Source organism: Natrix helvetica, assembly GCF_964273705.1.
Source record: "Natrix helvetica genome assembly, chromosome: 3".
NCBI classification, from domain to species: domain Eukaryota; kingdom Metazoa; phylum Chordata; class Lepidosauria; order Squamata; family Natricidae; genus Natrix; species Natrix helvetica.
In genome coordinates this window covers 17,987,464-18,003,512 of record NC_138549.1, presented here as the reverse complement: position 1 = coordinate 18,003,512, position 16,049 = coordinate 17,987,464, and positions in this window count along the sequence as shown.

Below are 16,049 nucleotides of genomic sequence, written 5' to 3'. Positions count from 1 at the left end.
GGACTCGCCGCCCATGGGTCTGCTCAAGAGGGGGCACGCCTTTCGAGCCGGCCTTGTGTACATTTCCTGGCAAAACACAAGGGAAAACCCCCTTGGGGAAAATCCCACTTCGGGTTAGGGTTAGCTCTCTGTGAATCTGCCGAGCAAAACGGACATCTCCATTGGCCTCGCCGCCCATGGGTAGGCTCAAGAGGGGGCACGCCTTTCGAGCCGGCCTTGTGTACATTTCCTGGCAAAACGCATGGGAAAATCCCATTGGGGAAATTCCCATTGGGGAAAATCCCACTTAGGGTTAGGGTTAGCTCTCCCTGAATCTGCCGAGCAAAACGGACATCTCCATTGGACTCGCCGCCCATGGGTATGCTCAAGAGGGGGCACGCCTTTCGAGCCGGCCTTGTGTACATTTCCTGGCAAAACACATGGGAAAATCCCAATGGGGTAAATCCCATTGGGGAAAATCCCATTGGGGAAAATCCCACTTAGGTTTAGGGTTAGCTCTCCCTGAATCTGCCGAGCAAAACTGACATCTCCATTGGACTCGCCGCCCATGGGTTTGCTCAAGAGGGGGCACGCCTTTCGAGGCGGACTTCTGTACATTTCCTGGCAAAAGGCATGGGAAAATCCCATTGGGGAAAATCCCACTTAGGGTTAGGGTTAGCTCTCCGTGAATCTGCAGAGCAAAACGGATATCTCCATTGGACTCGCCTCCCATGGGTATGCTCAAGAGGGGGCACGCCTTTCGAGCCGGCCTTGTGTACATTTCCTGGCAAAACACAAGGGAAAACCCCCTTGGGGAAAATCCCACTTCGGGTTAGGGTTAGCTCTCTGTGAATCTGCCGAGCAAAACGGACATCTCCATTGGCCTCGCCGCCCATGGGTAGGCTCAAGAGGGGGCACGCCTTTCGAGCCGGCCTTGTGTACATTTCCTGGCAAAACACAAGGGAAAACCCCCTTGGGGAAAATCCCACTTCGGGTTAGGGTTAGCTCTCCCTGAATCTGCCGAGCAAAACTGACATCTCCATTGGACTCGCCGCCCATGGGTTTGCTCAAGAGGGGGCACGCCTTTCGAGGCGGACTTCTGTACATTTCCTGGCAAAAGGCATGGGAAAATCCCATTGGGGAAAATCCCACTTAGGGTTAGGGTTAGCTCTCCGTGAATCTGCAGAGCAAAACGGACATCTCCATTGGACTCGCCTCCCATGGGTATGCTCAAGAGGGGGCACGCCTTTCGATCCGGCCTTGTGTACATTTCCTGGCAAAACACAAGGGAAAACCCCCTTGGGGAAAATCCCACTTCGGGTTAGGGTTAGCTCTCTGTGAATCTGCCGAGCAAAACGGACATCTCCATTGGCCTCGCCGCCCATGGGTAGGCTCAAGAGGGGGCACGCCTTTCGAGCCGGCCTTGTGTACATTTCCCGGCAAAACGCATGGGAAAATCGCATTGGGGAAAATCCCACTTAGGGTTAGGGTTAGCTCTCCGTGAATCTGCAGAGCAAAACGGACATCTCCATTGGACTCGCCGCCCATGGGTATGCTCAAGAGGGGGCACTCCTTTCGAGCCGGCCTTGTGTACATTTCCTGGCAAAACGCATGGGAAAATACCATTGGAGAAAATCCCAATAAGGGTTAGGGTTAGCTCTCCGTGAATCTGCAGAGTAAAACGGACATCTCCATTGGACTCGCCGCCCATGGGTATGCTCAATAGGGGGCACGCCTTTCGAGCCAGCCTTGTGTTTCCTGGCAAAACGCATGGGAAAATCCCATTGGGGAAAATCCCACTTAGGGTTAGGGTTAGCTCTCCGTGAATCTCCAGAGCTAAACGGACATCTCCATTGGACTCGCCGCCCATGGGTATGCTCAAGAGGGGGCACGCCTTTCGAGCCAGCCTTGTGTTTCCTGGCAAAACGCATGGGAAAATCCCATTGGGGAAAATCCCACTTAGGGTTAGGGTTAGCTCTCCGTGAATCTGCAGAGCTAAACGGACATCTCCATTGGACTCGCCGCCCATAGGTATGCTCAAGAGGGGGCACGCCTTTCGAGCCGGCCTTGTGTACATTTCCTGGCAAAACGCATGGGAAAATCCCATTGGGGAAAATCCCATTGGGGAAAATCCCATTGGGGAAAATCCCAATTAGGGTTAGGGTTAGCTCTCCCTGAATCTGCCGAGCAAAACTGACATCTCCATTGGACTCGCCGCCCATGGGTCTGCTCAAGAGGGGGCACGCCTTTCGAGCCGGCCTTGTGTACATTTCCTGGCAAAACACAAGGGAAAACCCCCTTGGGGAAAATCCCACTTCGGGTTAGGGTTAGCTCTCTGTGAATCTGCCGAGCAAAACGGACATCTCCATTGGCCTCGCCGCCCATGGGTAGGCTCAAGAGGGGGCACGCCTTTCGAGCCGGCCTTGTGTACATTTCCTGGCAAAACGCATGGGAAAATCCCATTGGGGAAATTCCCATTGGGGAAAATCCCACTTAGGGTTAGGGTTAGCTCTCCCTGAATCTGCCGAGCAAAACGGACATCTCCATTGGACTCGCCGCCCATGGGTATGCTCAAGAGGGGGCACGCCTTTCGAGCCGGCCTTGTGTACATTTCCTGGCAAAACACATGGGAAAATCCCAATGGGGTAAATCCCATTGGGGAAAATCCCATTGGGGAAAATCCCACTTAGGGTTAGGGTTAGCTCTCCCTGAATCTGCCGAGCAAAACTGACATCTCCATTGGACTCGCCGCCCATGGGTTTGCTCAAGAGGGGGCACGCCTTTCGAGGCGGACTTCTGTACATTTCCTGGCAAAAGGCATGGGAAAATCCCATTGGGGAAAATCCCACTTAGGGTTAGGGTTAGCTCTCCGTGAATCTGCAGAGCAAAACGGATATCTCCATTGGACTCGCCTCCCATGGGTATGCTCAAGAGGGGGCACGCCTTTCGAGCCGGCCTTGTGTACATTTCCTGGCAAAACACAAGGGAAAACCCCCTTGGGGAAAATCCCACTTCGGGTTAGGGTTAGCTCTCTGTGAATCTGCCGAGCAAAACGGACATCTCCATTGGCCTCGCCGCCCATGGGTAGGCTCAAGAGGGGGCACGCCTTTCGAGCCGGCCTTGTGTACATTTCCTGGCAAAAGGCATGGGAAAATCCCATTGGGGAAATTCCCATTGGGGAAAATCCCACTTAGGGTTAGGGTTAGCTCTCCCTGAATCTGCCGAGCAAAACGGACATCTCCATTGGACTCGCCGCCCATGGGTATGCTCAAGAGGGGGCACGCCTTTCGAGCCGGCCTTGTGTACATTTCCTGGCAAAACGCATGGGAAAATCCCATTGGGGAAAATCCCACTTAGGGTAAGGGTTAGCTCTCCGTGAATCTGTAGAGCAAAACGGACATCTCCATTGGACTCGCCGCCCATGGGTATGCTCAAGAGGGGGCACGCCTTTCGAGCCGGCCTTGTGTACATTTCCTGGCAAAACGCATGGGAAAATCCCATTGGGGAAAATCCCATTGGGGAAAATCCCACTTAGGGTTAGGGTTAGCTCTCCCTGAATCTGCCGAGCAAAACTGAAATCTCCATTGGACTCGCCGCCCATGGGTTTGCTCAAGAGGGGGCACGCCTTTCGAGGCGGACTTCTGTACATTTCCTGGCAAAAGGCATGGGAAAATCCCATTGGGGAAAATCCCACTTAGGGTTAGGGTTAGCTCTCCGTGAATCTGCAGAGCAAAACGGACATCTCCATTGGACTCGCCTCCCATGGGTATGCTCAAGAGGGGGCACGCCTTTCGAGCCGGCCTTGTGTACATTTCCTGGCAAAACACAAGGGAAAACCCCCTTGGGGAAAATCCCACTTCGGGTTAGGGTTAGCTCTCTGTGAATCTGCCGAGCAAAACGGACATCTCCATTGGCCTCGCCGCCCATGGGTAGGCTCAAGAGGGGGCACGCCTTTCGAGCCGGCCTTGTGTACATTTCCTGGCAAAACGCATGGGAAAATCCCATTGGGGAAATTCCCATTGGGGAAAATCCCACTTAGGGTTAGGGTTAGCTCTCCCTGAATCTGCCGAGCAAAACGGACATCTCCATTGGACTCGCCGCCCATGGGTATGCTCAAGAGGGGGCACGCCTTTCGAGCCGGCCTTGTGTACATTTCCTGGCAAAATGCATGGGAAAATCCCATTGGGGAAAATCCCACTTAGGGTAAGGGTTAGCTCTCCGTGAATCTGCAGAGCAAAACGGACATCTCCATTGGACTCGCCGCCCATGGGTATGCGCAAGAGGGGGCACGCCTTTCGAGCGGGCCTTGTGTACATTTCCTGGCAAAACGCATGGGAAAATCCCATTGGGGAAAATCCCACTTAGGGTTAGGGTTAGCTCTCCGTGAATCTGCAGAGCAAAACGGACATCTCCATTGGACTCGCCGCCCATGGGTATGCTCAAGAGGGGGCACGCCTTTCGAGCCGGCCTTGTGTACATTTCCTGGCAAAACGCATGGGAACATCCCATTGGAGAAAATCCCACTTAGGGTTAGGGTTAGCTCTCCGTGAATCTGCAGAGTAAAACGGACATCTCCATTGGACTCGCCGCCCATGGGTATGCTCAAGAGGGGGCACGCCTTTCGAGCCGGCCTTGTGTACATTTCCTGGCAAAACGCATGGGAACATCCCATTGGAGAAAATCCCACTTAGGGTTAGGGTTAGCTCTCCGTGAATCTGCAGAGTAAAACGGACATCTCCATTGGACTCGCCGCCCATGGGTATGCTCAATAGGGGGCACGCCTTTCGAGCCAGCCTTGTGTTTCCTGGCAAAACGCATGGGAAAATCCCATTGGGGAAAATCCCACTTAGGGTTAGGGTTAGCTCTCCGTGAATCTCCAGAGCTAAACGGACATCTCCATTGGACTCGCCGCCCATGGGTATGCTCAAGAGGGGGCACGCCTTTCGAGCCAGCCTTGTGTTTCCTGGCAAAACGCATGGGAAAATCCCATTGGGGAAAATCCCACTTAGGGTTAGGGTTAGCTCTCCGTGAATCTGCAGAGCTAAACGGACATCTCCATTGGACTCGCCGCCCATAGGTATGCTCAAGAGGGGGCACGCCTTTCGAGCAGGCCTTGTGTACATTTCCTGGCAAAACGCATGGGAAAATCCAATTGGTGAAAATCCCACTTAGGGTTAGGGTTAGCTCTCCGTGAATCTGCAGAGCTAAACGGACATCTCCATTGGACTCGCCGCCCATGGGTATGCTCAAGAGGGGGCACGCCTTTCGAGCCGGCCTTGTGTACATTTCCTGGCAAAAGGCATGGGAAAATCCCATTGGTGAAAATCCCACTTAGGGTTAGGGTTAGCTCTCCGTGAATCTGCAGAGCAAAATGGATATCTCCATTGGACTCGCTGCCCATGGGTATGCTCAAGAGGGGGCACGCCTTTCGAGTCGGCCGTGTGTACATTTCCTGGCAAAACGCATGGGAAAACCCCATTGGGGAAAATCCCACTTACGGTTAGGGTTAGCTCTCCGTGAATCTGCAGAGTAAAACGGACATCTCCATTGGACTCGCCGCCATTGGGTATGCTCAAGAGGGGGCACGCCTTTCGAGGCGGCCTTCTGTACATTTCCTGGCAAAAGGGATGGGAAAATCCCATTGGGGAAAATCCCACTTAGGGTTAGGGTTAGCTCTCCGTGAATCTGCAGAGCAAAACGCACATCTCCATTGGACTCGCCGCCCATGGGTATGATCAAGAGGGGGCACGCCTTGCGAGCCGGCCTTGTGTACATTTCCTGGCAAAAGGCATGGGAAAATCCCATTGGGGAAAATCCCACTTAGGGTTAGGGTTAGCTCTCCGTGAATCTGCAGAGCAAAACGGACATCTCCATTGGACTCGCCGCACATGGGTATGCTCAAGAGGGGGCACGCCTTTCGAGCCGGCCGTTTGTACATTTCCTGGCAAAACGCATGGGAAAACCCCATTGGGGAAAATCCCACTTAGGGTTAGGGTTAGCTCTCCGTGAATCTGCAGAGCAAAAGGGACATCTCCATTGGACGCGCCGCCCATGGGTATGCTCAAGAGGGGGCACGCCTTTCGAGCCGGCCGTGTGTACATTTCCTGGCAAAACGCATGGGAAAACCCCATTGGGGAAAATCCCACTTAGGGTTAGGGTTAGCTCTCCGTGAATCTGCAGAGCAAAACGGACATCTCCATTGGACTCGCCGCCCATGGGTATGCTCAAGAGGGGGTACGCCTTTCGAGCGGGCCTTGTGTACATTTCCTGGCAAAACGCATGGGAAAATTCCATTGGGGACAATCCCACTTAGGGTTAGGATTAGCTCTCCGTGAATCTGCAGAGCAAAACGGACATCTCCATTGGACTCGCCGCCCATGGGTATGCTCAAGAGGGGGCACGCCTTTCGAGCCGGCCGTTTGTACATTTCCTGGCAAAACGCATGGGAAAACCCCATTGGGGAAAATTCCACTTAGGGTTAGGGTTAGCTCTCCGTGAATCTGCCGAGCAAAACGGACATCTCAATTGGCCTCCCCGCCCATGGGTATGCTCAAGAGGGGGCACGCCTTTCGAGCCGGCCTTGTGTACATTTCCTGGCAAACGCATGGGAAAATCCCATTGGGGAAAATCCCATTGGGGAAAATCCCACTTAGGGTTAGGGTTAGCTCTCTCTGAATCTGCCGAGCAAAACTGACATCTCCATTGGACTCGCCGCCCATGGGTATGCTCAAGATGGGGCACGCCTTTCGAGCCGGCCTTGTGTACATTTCCTGGCAAAACGCATGGGAAAATCCCATTGGGGAAAATCCCACTTAGGGTAAGGGTTAGCTCTCAGTGAATCTGCCGAGCAAAACGGAGATCTCCATTGGACTCGCCGCCCATGGGTATGCTCAAGATGGGGCACGCCTTTCGAGCCGGCCTTGTGTACATTTCCTGGCAAAACACAAGGGAAAACCCCCTTGGGGAAAATCCCACTTCGGGTTAGGGTTAGCTCTCTGTGAATCTGCCGAGCAAAACGGACATCTCCATTGGCCTCGCCGCCCATGGGTAGGCTCAAGAGGGGGCACGCCTTTCGAGCCGGCCTTGTGTACATTTCCTGGCAAAAGGCATGGGAAAATCCCATTGGGGAAATTCCCATTGGGGAAAATCCCACTTAGGGTTAGGGTTAGCTCTCCCTGAATCTGCCGAGCAAAACGGACATCTCCATTGGACTCGCCGCCCATGGGTATGCTCAAGAGGGGGCACGCCTTTCGAGCCGGCCTTGTGTACATTTCCTGGCAAAACGCATGGGAAAATCCCATTGGGGAAAATCCGACTTAGGGTAAGGGTTAGCTCTCCGTGAATCTGTAGAGCAAAACGGACATCTCCATTGGACTCGCCGCCCATGGGTATGCTCAAGAGGGGGCACGCCTTTCGAGCCGGCCTTGTGTACATTTCCTGGCAAAACGCATGGGAAAATCCCATTGGGGAAAATCCCATTGGGGAAAATCCCACTTAGGGTTAGGGTTAGCTCTCCCTGAATCTGCCGAGCAAAACTGAAATCTCCATTGGACTCGCCGCCCATGGGTTTGCTCAAGAGGGGGCACGCCTTTCGAGGCGGACTTCTGTACATTTCCTGGCAAAAGGCATGGGAAAATCCCATTGGGGAAAATCCCACTTAGGGTTAGGGTTAGCTCTCCGTGAATCTGCAGAGCAAAACGGACATCTCCATTGGACTCACCTCCCATGGGTATGCTCAAGAGGGGGCACGCCTTTCGAGCCGGCCTTGTGTACATTTCCTGGCAAAACACAAGGGAAAACCCCCTTGGGGAAAATCCCACTTCGGGTTAGGGTTAGCTCTCTGTGAATCTGCCGAGCAAAACGGACATCTCCATTGGCCTCGCCGCCCATGGGTAGGCTCAAGAGGGGGCACGCCTTTCGAGCCGGCCTTGTGTACATTTCCTGGCAAAACGCATGGGAAAATCCCATTGGGGAAATTCCCATTGGGGAAAATCCCACTTAGGGTTAGGGTTAGCTCTCCCTGAATCTGCCGAGCAAAACGGACATCTCCATTGGACTCGCCGCCCATGGGTATGCTCAAGAGGGGGCACGCCTTTCGAGCCGGCCTTGTGTACATTTCCTGGCAAAATGCATGGGAAAATCCCATTGGGGAAAATCCCACTTAGGGTAAGGGTTAGCTCTCCGTGAATCTGCAGAGCAAAACGGACATCTCCATTGGACTCGCCGCCCATGGGTATGCGCAAGAGGGGGCACGCCTTTCGAGCGGGCCTTGTGTACATTTCCTGGCAAAACGCATGGGAAAATCCCATTGGGGAAAATCCCACTTAGGGTTAGGGTTAGCTCTCCGTGAATCTGCAGAGCAAAACGGACATCTCCATTGGACTCGCCGCCCATGGGTATGCTCAAGAGGGGGCACGCCTTTCGAGCCGGCCTTGTGTACATTTCCTGGCAAAACGCATGGGAACATCCCATTGGAGAAAATTCCACTTAGGGTTAGGGTTAGCTCTCCGTGAATCTGCAGAGTAAAACGGACATCTCCATTGGACTCGCCGCCCATGGGTATGCTCAAGAGGGGGCACGCCTTTCGAGCCGGCCTTGTGTACATTTCCTGGCAAAACGCATGGGAACATCCCATTGGAGAAAATCCCACTTAGGGTTAGGGTTAGCTCTCCGTGAATCTGCAGAGTAAAACGGACATCTCCATTGGACTCGCCGCCCATGGGTATGCTCAATAGGGGGCACGCCTTTCGAGCCAGCCTTGTGTTTCCTGGCAAAACGCATGGGAAAATCCCATTGGGGAAAATCCCACTTAGGGTTAGGGTTAGCTCTCCGTGAATCTCCAGAGCTAAACGGACATCTCCATTGGACTCGCCGCCCATGGGTATGCTCAAGAGGGGGCACGCCTTTCGAGCCAGCCTTGTGTTTCCTGGCAAAACGCATGGGAAAATCCCATTGGGGAAAATCCCACTTAGGGTTAGGGTTAGCTCTCCGTGAATCTGCAGAGCTAAACGGACATCTCCATTGGACTCGCCGCCCATAGGTATGCTCAAGAGGGGGCACGCCTTTCGAGCAGGCCTTGTGTACATTTCCTGGCAAAACGCATGGGAAAATCCAATTGGTGAAAATCCCACTTAGGGTTAGGGTTAGCTCTCCGTGAATCTGCAGAGCTAAACGGACATCTCCATTGGACTCGCCGCCCATGGGTATGCTCAAGAGGGGGCACGCCTTTCGAGCCGGCCTTGTGTACATTTCCTGGCAAAAGGCATGGGAAAATCCCATTGGTGAAAATCCCACTTAGGGTTAGGATTAGCTCTCCGTGAATCTGCAGAGCAAAATGGATATCTCCATTGGACTCGCTGCCCATGGGTATGCTCAAGAGGGGGCACGCCTTTCGAGTCGGCCGTGTGTACATTTCCTGGCAAAACGCATGGGAAAACCCCATTGGGGAAAATCCCACTTACGGTTAGGGTTAGCTCTCCGTGAATCTGCAGAGTAAAACGGACATCTCCATTGGACTCGCCGCCATTGGGTATGCTCAAGAGGGGGCACGCCTTTCGAGGCGGCCTTCTGTACATTTCCTGGCAAAAGGGATGGGAAAATCCCATTGGGGAAAATCCCACTTAGGGTTAGGGTTAGCTCTCCGTGAATCTGCAGAGCAAAACGCACATCTCCATTGGACTCGCCGCCCATGGGTATGATCAAGAGGGGGCACGCCTTGCGAGCCGGCCTTGTGTACATTTCCTGGCAAAAGGCATGGGAAAATCCCATTGGGGAAAATCCCACTTAGGGTTAGGGTTAGCTCTCCGTGAATCTGCAGAGCAAAACGGACATCTCCATTGGACGCGCCGCCCATGGGTATGCTCAAGAGGGGGCACGCCTTTCGAGCCGGCCGTGTGTACATTTCCTGGCAAAACGCATGGGAAAACCCCTTTGGGGAAAATCCCACTTAGGGTTAGGGTTAGCTCTCCGTGAATCTGCAGAGCAAAACGGACATCTCCATTGGACTCGCCGCCCATGGGTATGCTCAAGAGGGGGTACGCCTTTCGAGCGGGCCTTGTGTACATTTCCTGGCAAAACGCATGGGAAAATTCCATTGGGGACAATCCCACTTAGGGTTAGGATTAGCTCTCCGTGAATCTGCAGAGCAAAACGGACATCTCCATTGGACTCGCCGCCCATGGGTATGCTCAAGAGGGGGCACGCCTTTCGAGCCGGCCGTTTGTACATTTCCTGGCAAAACGCATGGGAAAACCCCATTGGGGAAAATTCCACTTAGGGTTAGGGTTAGCTCTCCGTGAATCTGCCGAGCAAAACGGACATCTCAATTGGCCTCCCCGCCCATGGGTATGCTCAAGAGGGGGCACGCCTTTCGAGCCGGCCTTGTGTACATTTCCTGGCAAACGCATGGGAAAATCCCATTGGGGAAAATCCCATTGGGGAAAATCCCACTTAGGGTTAGGGTTAGCTCTCCCTGAATCTGCCGAGCAAAACTGACATCTCCATTGGACTCGCCGCCCATGGGTATGCTCAAGATGGGGCACGCCTTTCGAGCCGGCCTTGTGTACATTTCCTGGCAAAACGCATGGGAAAATCCCATTGGGGAAAATCCCACTTAGGGTAAGGGTTAGCTCTCAGTGAATCTGCCGAGCAAAACGGAGATCTCCATTGGACTCGCCGCCCATGGGTATGCTCAAGAGGGGGCACGCCTTTCGAGCCGGCCTTGTGTACATTTCCTGGCAAAACGCATGGGAAAATCCCATTGGGGAAAATCCCACTTAGGGTTAGGGTTAGCTCTCCGTGAATCTGCAGAGCAAAACGGACATCTCCATTGGACTCGCCGCCCATGGGTATGCTCAATAGGGGGCACGCCTTTCAAGCCGGCCTTGTGTTTCCTGGCAAAACGCATGGGAAAATCCCATTGGGGAAAATCCCACTTAGGGTTAGGGTTAGCTCTCCGTGAATCTGCAGAGCAAAACGGACATCTCCATTGGACTCGCCGCCATTGGGTATGCTCAAGAGGGGGCACGCCTTTCGAGGCGGCCTTCTGTACATTTCCTGGCAAAAGGCATGGGAAAATCCCACTTAGGGTTAGGGTTAGCTCTGCGTGAATCTGCAGAGCAAAACGGACATCTCCATTGGACTCGCCGCCCATGTGTATGGTCAAGAGGGGGCACGCCTTTCGAGCCGGCCTTGTGTACATTTCCTGGCAAAACGCATGGGAAAATCCCATTGGGGAAAATCCCACTTAGGGTTAGGGTTAGCTCTCCGTGAATCTGCAGAGCAATACGGACATCTCCATTGGACTCGCCGCCCATGGGTATGCTCAAGAGGGGGCACGCCTTTCGAGCCGGCCTTGTGTATATTTCCTGGCAAAACGCATGGGAAAATCCCATTGGGGAATATCCCACTTAGGGTTAGGGTTAGCTCTCCGTGAATCTGCAGAGCAAAACGGACATCTCCATTGGACTCGCCGCCCATGGGTATGCTCAAGAGGGGGCACGCCTTTCGAGCCGGCCTTGTGTACATTTCCTGGCAAAACGCATGGGGAAATCCCATTGGGGAAAATCCCACTTAGGGTTAGGGTTAGCTCTCCGTGAATCTGCAGAGCAAAACGGACATCTCCATTGGACTCGCGGCCATTGGGTATGCTGAAGAGGGGGCACGCCTTTCGAGCCGGCCTTGTGTACATTTCCAGGCAAAACGCATGGGAAAATCCCATTGGGGAAAATCCCACTTAGGGTTAGGGTTAGCTCTCCGTGAATCTGCAGAGCAAAACGAACATCTCCATTGGACTCGCCGCCCATGGGTATGCTCAAGAGGGGGCACGCCTTTCGAGCCGGCCTTGTGTTTCCTGGCAAAACGAATGGGAAAATCCCATTGGGGAAAATCCCACTTAGGGTTAGGGTTAGCTCTCCGTGAATCTGCCGAGCAAAACGGACATCTCCATTGGACTCGCTGCCCATGGGTATGCTCAAGAGAGGGCACGCCTTTCGAGCCGGCCTTGTGTACATTTCCTGGCAAAACGCATGGGGAAATCCCATTGGGGAAAATCCCACTTAGGGTTAGGGTTAGCTCTCCCTGAATCTGCCGAGCAAAACTGACATCTCCATTGGACTCGCCGCCCATGGGTATGCTCAAGAGGGGGCACGCCTTTCGAGCCGGCCTTGTGTACATTTCCTGGCAAAACGCATGGGAAAATCCCATTGGGGAAAATCCCACTTAGGGTAAGGGTTAGCTCTCCGTGAATCTGCCGAGCAAAACGGACATCTCCATTGGATTCGCCGCCCATGGGTATGCTCAAGAGGAGGCACGCCTTTCGAGCCGGCCTTGTGTACATTTCCTGGCAAAATGAATGGGAAAATCCCATTGGTGAAAATCCCACTTAGGGTTAGGGTTAGCTCTCCGTGAATCTGCAGAGCAAAACGGACATCTCCATTGGACTCGCCGCCCATGGGTATGCTCAAGAGGGGGCACGCCTTTCGAGCCGGCCTTGTGTTTCCTGGCAAAACGCATGGGAAAATCCCATTGGGGAAAATCCCACTTAGGGTTAGGGTTAGCTCTCCGTGAATCTGCAGAGCAAAACGGACATCTCCATTGGACTCGCCCCCATTGGGTATGCTCAAGAGGGGGCACGCCTTTCGAGGCGGCCTTCTGTACATTTCCTGGCAAAAGGCATGGGAAAATCCCATTGGGGAAAATCCCACTTAGGGTTAGGGTTAGCTCTCCGTGAATCTGCAGAGCAAAACGGACATCTCCATTGGACTCGCCGCCCATGTGTATGGTCAAGAGGGGGCACGCCTTTCGAGCCGGCCTTGTGTACATTTCCTGGCAAAACGCATGGGAAAATCCCATTGGGGAAAATCCCACTTAGGGTTAGGGTTAGCTCTCCGTGAATCTGCAGAGCAAAACGAACATCTCCATTGGACTCGCCGCCCATGGGTAGGCTCAAGTGGGGGCACGCCTTTCGAGCCGGCCTTGTGTACATTTCCTGGCAAAACGCATGGGAAAATCCCATTGGGGAAAATCCCACTTAGGGTTAGGGTTAGCTCTCCGTGAATCTGCAGAGCAAAACGAACATCTCCATTGGACTCGCCGCCCATGGGTAGGCTCAAGTGGGGGCACGCCTTTCGAGCCGGCCTTGTGTACATTTCCTGGCAAAACGCATGGGAAAATCCCATTGGGGAAAATCCCACTTAGGGTTAGGGTTAGCTCTCCGTGAATCTGCAGAGCAAAACGGACATCTCCATTGGACTCGCCGCCATTGGGTATGCTCAAGAGGGGGCATGACTTTCGAGCCGGCCTTCTGTACATTTCCTGGCAAAAGGCATGGGAAAATCCCATTGGGGAAAATCCCACTTAGGGTTAGGGTTAGCTCTCCGTGAATCTGCAGAGCAAAACGGACATCTCCATTGGACTCGCCGCCCATGGGTATGCTGAAGAGGGGGCACGCCTTTCGAGCCGGCCTTGTGTACATTTCCTGGCAAAACGCATGGGAAAATCCCATTGGGGAAAATCCCACTTAGGGTTAGGGTTAGCTCTCCGTGAATCTGCAGAGCAAAACGGACATCTCCATTGGACTCGCCGCCCATGGGTATGCTCAAGAGGGGGCACGCCTTTCGAGCCGGCCTTGTGTACATTTCCTGGCAAAACGCATGGGAAAATCCCATTGGGGAAAATCCCACTTAGGGTTAGGGTTAGCTCTCCGTGAATCTGCAGAGCAAAACGGACATCTCCATTGGACTCGCCGCCCATGGGTATGCTCAATAGGGGGCACGCCTTTCGAGCCGGCCTTGTGTTTCCTGGCAAAACGAATGGGAAAATCCCATTGGGGAAAATCCCACTTAGGGTTAGGGTTAGCTCTCTGTGAATCTGCAGAGCAAAACGGACATCTCCATTGGACTCGCCGCCCATGGGTATGCTCAAGAGGGGGCACGCCTTTCGAGCCGGCCTTGTGTACATTTCCTGGCAAAACGCATGGGAAAATCCCATTGGGGAAAATCCCACTTAGGGTTAGGGTTAGCTCTCCGTGAATCTGCAGAGCAAAACGGACATCTCCATTGGACTCGCCGCCCATGGGTATGCTCAATAGGGGGCACGCCTTTCGAGCCGGCCTTGTGTTTCCTGGCAAAACGAATGGGAAAATCCCATTGGGGAAAATCCCACTTAGGGTTAGGGTTAGCTCTCCGTGAATCTGCAGAGCTAAACGGACATGTCCATTGGACTCGCCGCCCATGGGTATGCTCAAGAGGGGGCACGCCTTTCGAGCCGGCCTTGTGTACATTTCCTGGCAAAACGCATGGGAAAATCCCATTGGGGAAAATCCCACTTAGGGTTAGGGTTAGCTCTCCGTGAATCTGCAGATTAAAACGGACATCTCCATTGGACTCGCCGCCCATGGGCATGCTCAAGAGGGGGCACGCCTTTCGAGCCGGCCTTGTCTACATTTCCTGGCAAAACGCATGGGAAAATCCCATTGGGGAAAATCCCACTTAGGGTTAGGGTTAGCTCTCCGTGAATCTGCAGAGCAAAACGGACATCTCCATTGGACTCGCCGCCCATGGGTATGGTCAAGAGGGAGCACGCCTTTTGAGCCGGCCTTGTGTACATTTCCTGGCAAAACGCATGGGAAAATCCCATTGGGGAAAATCCCACTTAGGGTTAGGGTTAGCTCTCCGTGAATCTGCAGAGCAAAACGAACATCTCCATTGGACTCGCCGCCCATGGGCATGCTCAAGAGGGGGCACGCCTTTCGAGCCGGCCTTGTGTACATTTCCTGGCAAAACGCATGGGAAAATCCCATTGGGGAAAATCCCACTTAGGGTTAGGGTTAGCTCTCCGTGAATCTGCAGAGCAAAACGGACATCTCCATTGGACTTGCCGCCATTGGGTATGCTCAAGAGGGGGCATGACTTTCGAGCCGGCCTTCTGTACATTTCCTGGCAAAAGGCATGGGAAAATCCCATTGGGGAAAATCCCACTTAGGGTTAGGGTTAGCTCTCCGTGAATCTGCAGAGCAAAACGGACATCTCCATTGGACTCGCCGCCCATGGGTATGCTCAAGAGGGGGCACGCCTTTCGAGCCGGCCTTGTGTACATTTCCTGGCAAAACGAATGGGAAAATCCCATTGGGGAAAATCCCACTTAGGGTTATGGTTAGCTCTCCGTGAATCTGCAGAGCAAAATGGACATCTCCATTGGACTCGCCGCCGATGGGTATGCTCAAGAGGGGGCACGCCTTTCGAGCCGGCCTTGTGTTTCCTGGCAAAAGGCATGGGAAAACCCCATTGGGGAAAATCCCACTTAGGGTTAGGGTTAGCTCTCCGTGAATCTGCAGAGCAAAACGGACATCTCCATTGGACTCGCCGCCCATGGGTATGCTCAAGAGGAGGCACGCCTTTCGAGCCGGCCTTGTGTACATTTCCTGGCAAAACGCATGGGAAAATCCCATTGGGGAAAATCCCACTTAGGGTTAGGGTTAGCTCTCCGTGAATCTGCAGAGCAAAATGGACATCTCCATTGGACTCGCCGCCCATGGGTATGCTCAAGAGGGGTCACGCCTTTCGAGCCGACCTTGTGTTTCCTGGCAAAACGCATGGGAAAATCCCATTGGGGAAAATCCCACTTAGGGTTAGGGTTAGCTCTCCGTGAATCTGCAGAGCAAAACGGACATCTCCATTGGACTCGCCGCCCATGTGTATGGTCAAGAGGGGGCACTCCTTTCGAGCCGGCCTTGTGTACATTTCCTGGCAAAACGCATGGGAAAATCCCTTTGAGGAAAATCCCAGTTAGGGTTAGGGTTAGCTCTCCGTGAATCTGCCGAGCAAAACGGACATCTCCATTGGACTCGCCGCCCATGGGTATGCTCAAGAGGGGGCACGCCTTTCGAGCCGGCCTTGTGTACAATTCCTGGCAAAACGCATGGGAAAATCACATTGGGGAAAATCCCACTTAGGGTTAGGGTTAGCTCTCCGTGAATCTGCAGAGCAAAACGGACATCTCCATTGGACTCGCCGCCCATGGGTATGCTCAAGAGGGGGCACGCCTTTCGAGCCGGCCTTGTGTACATTTCC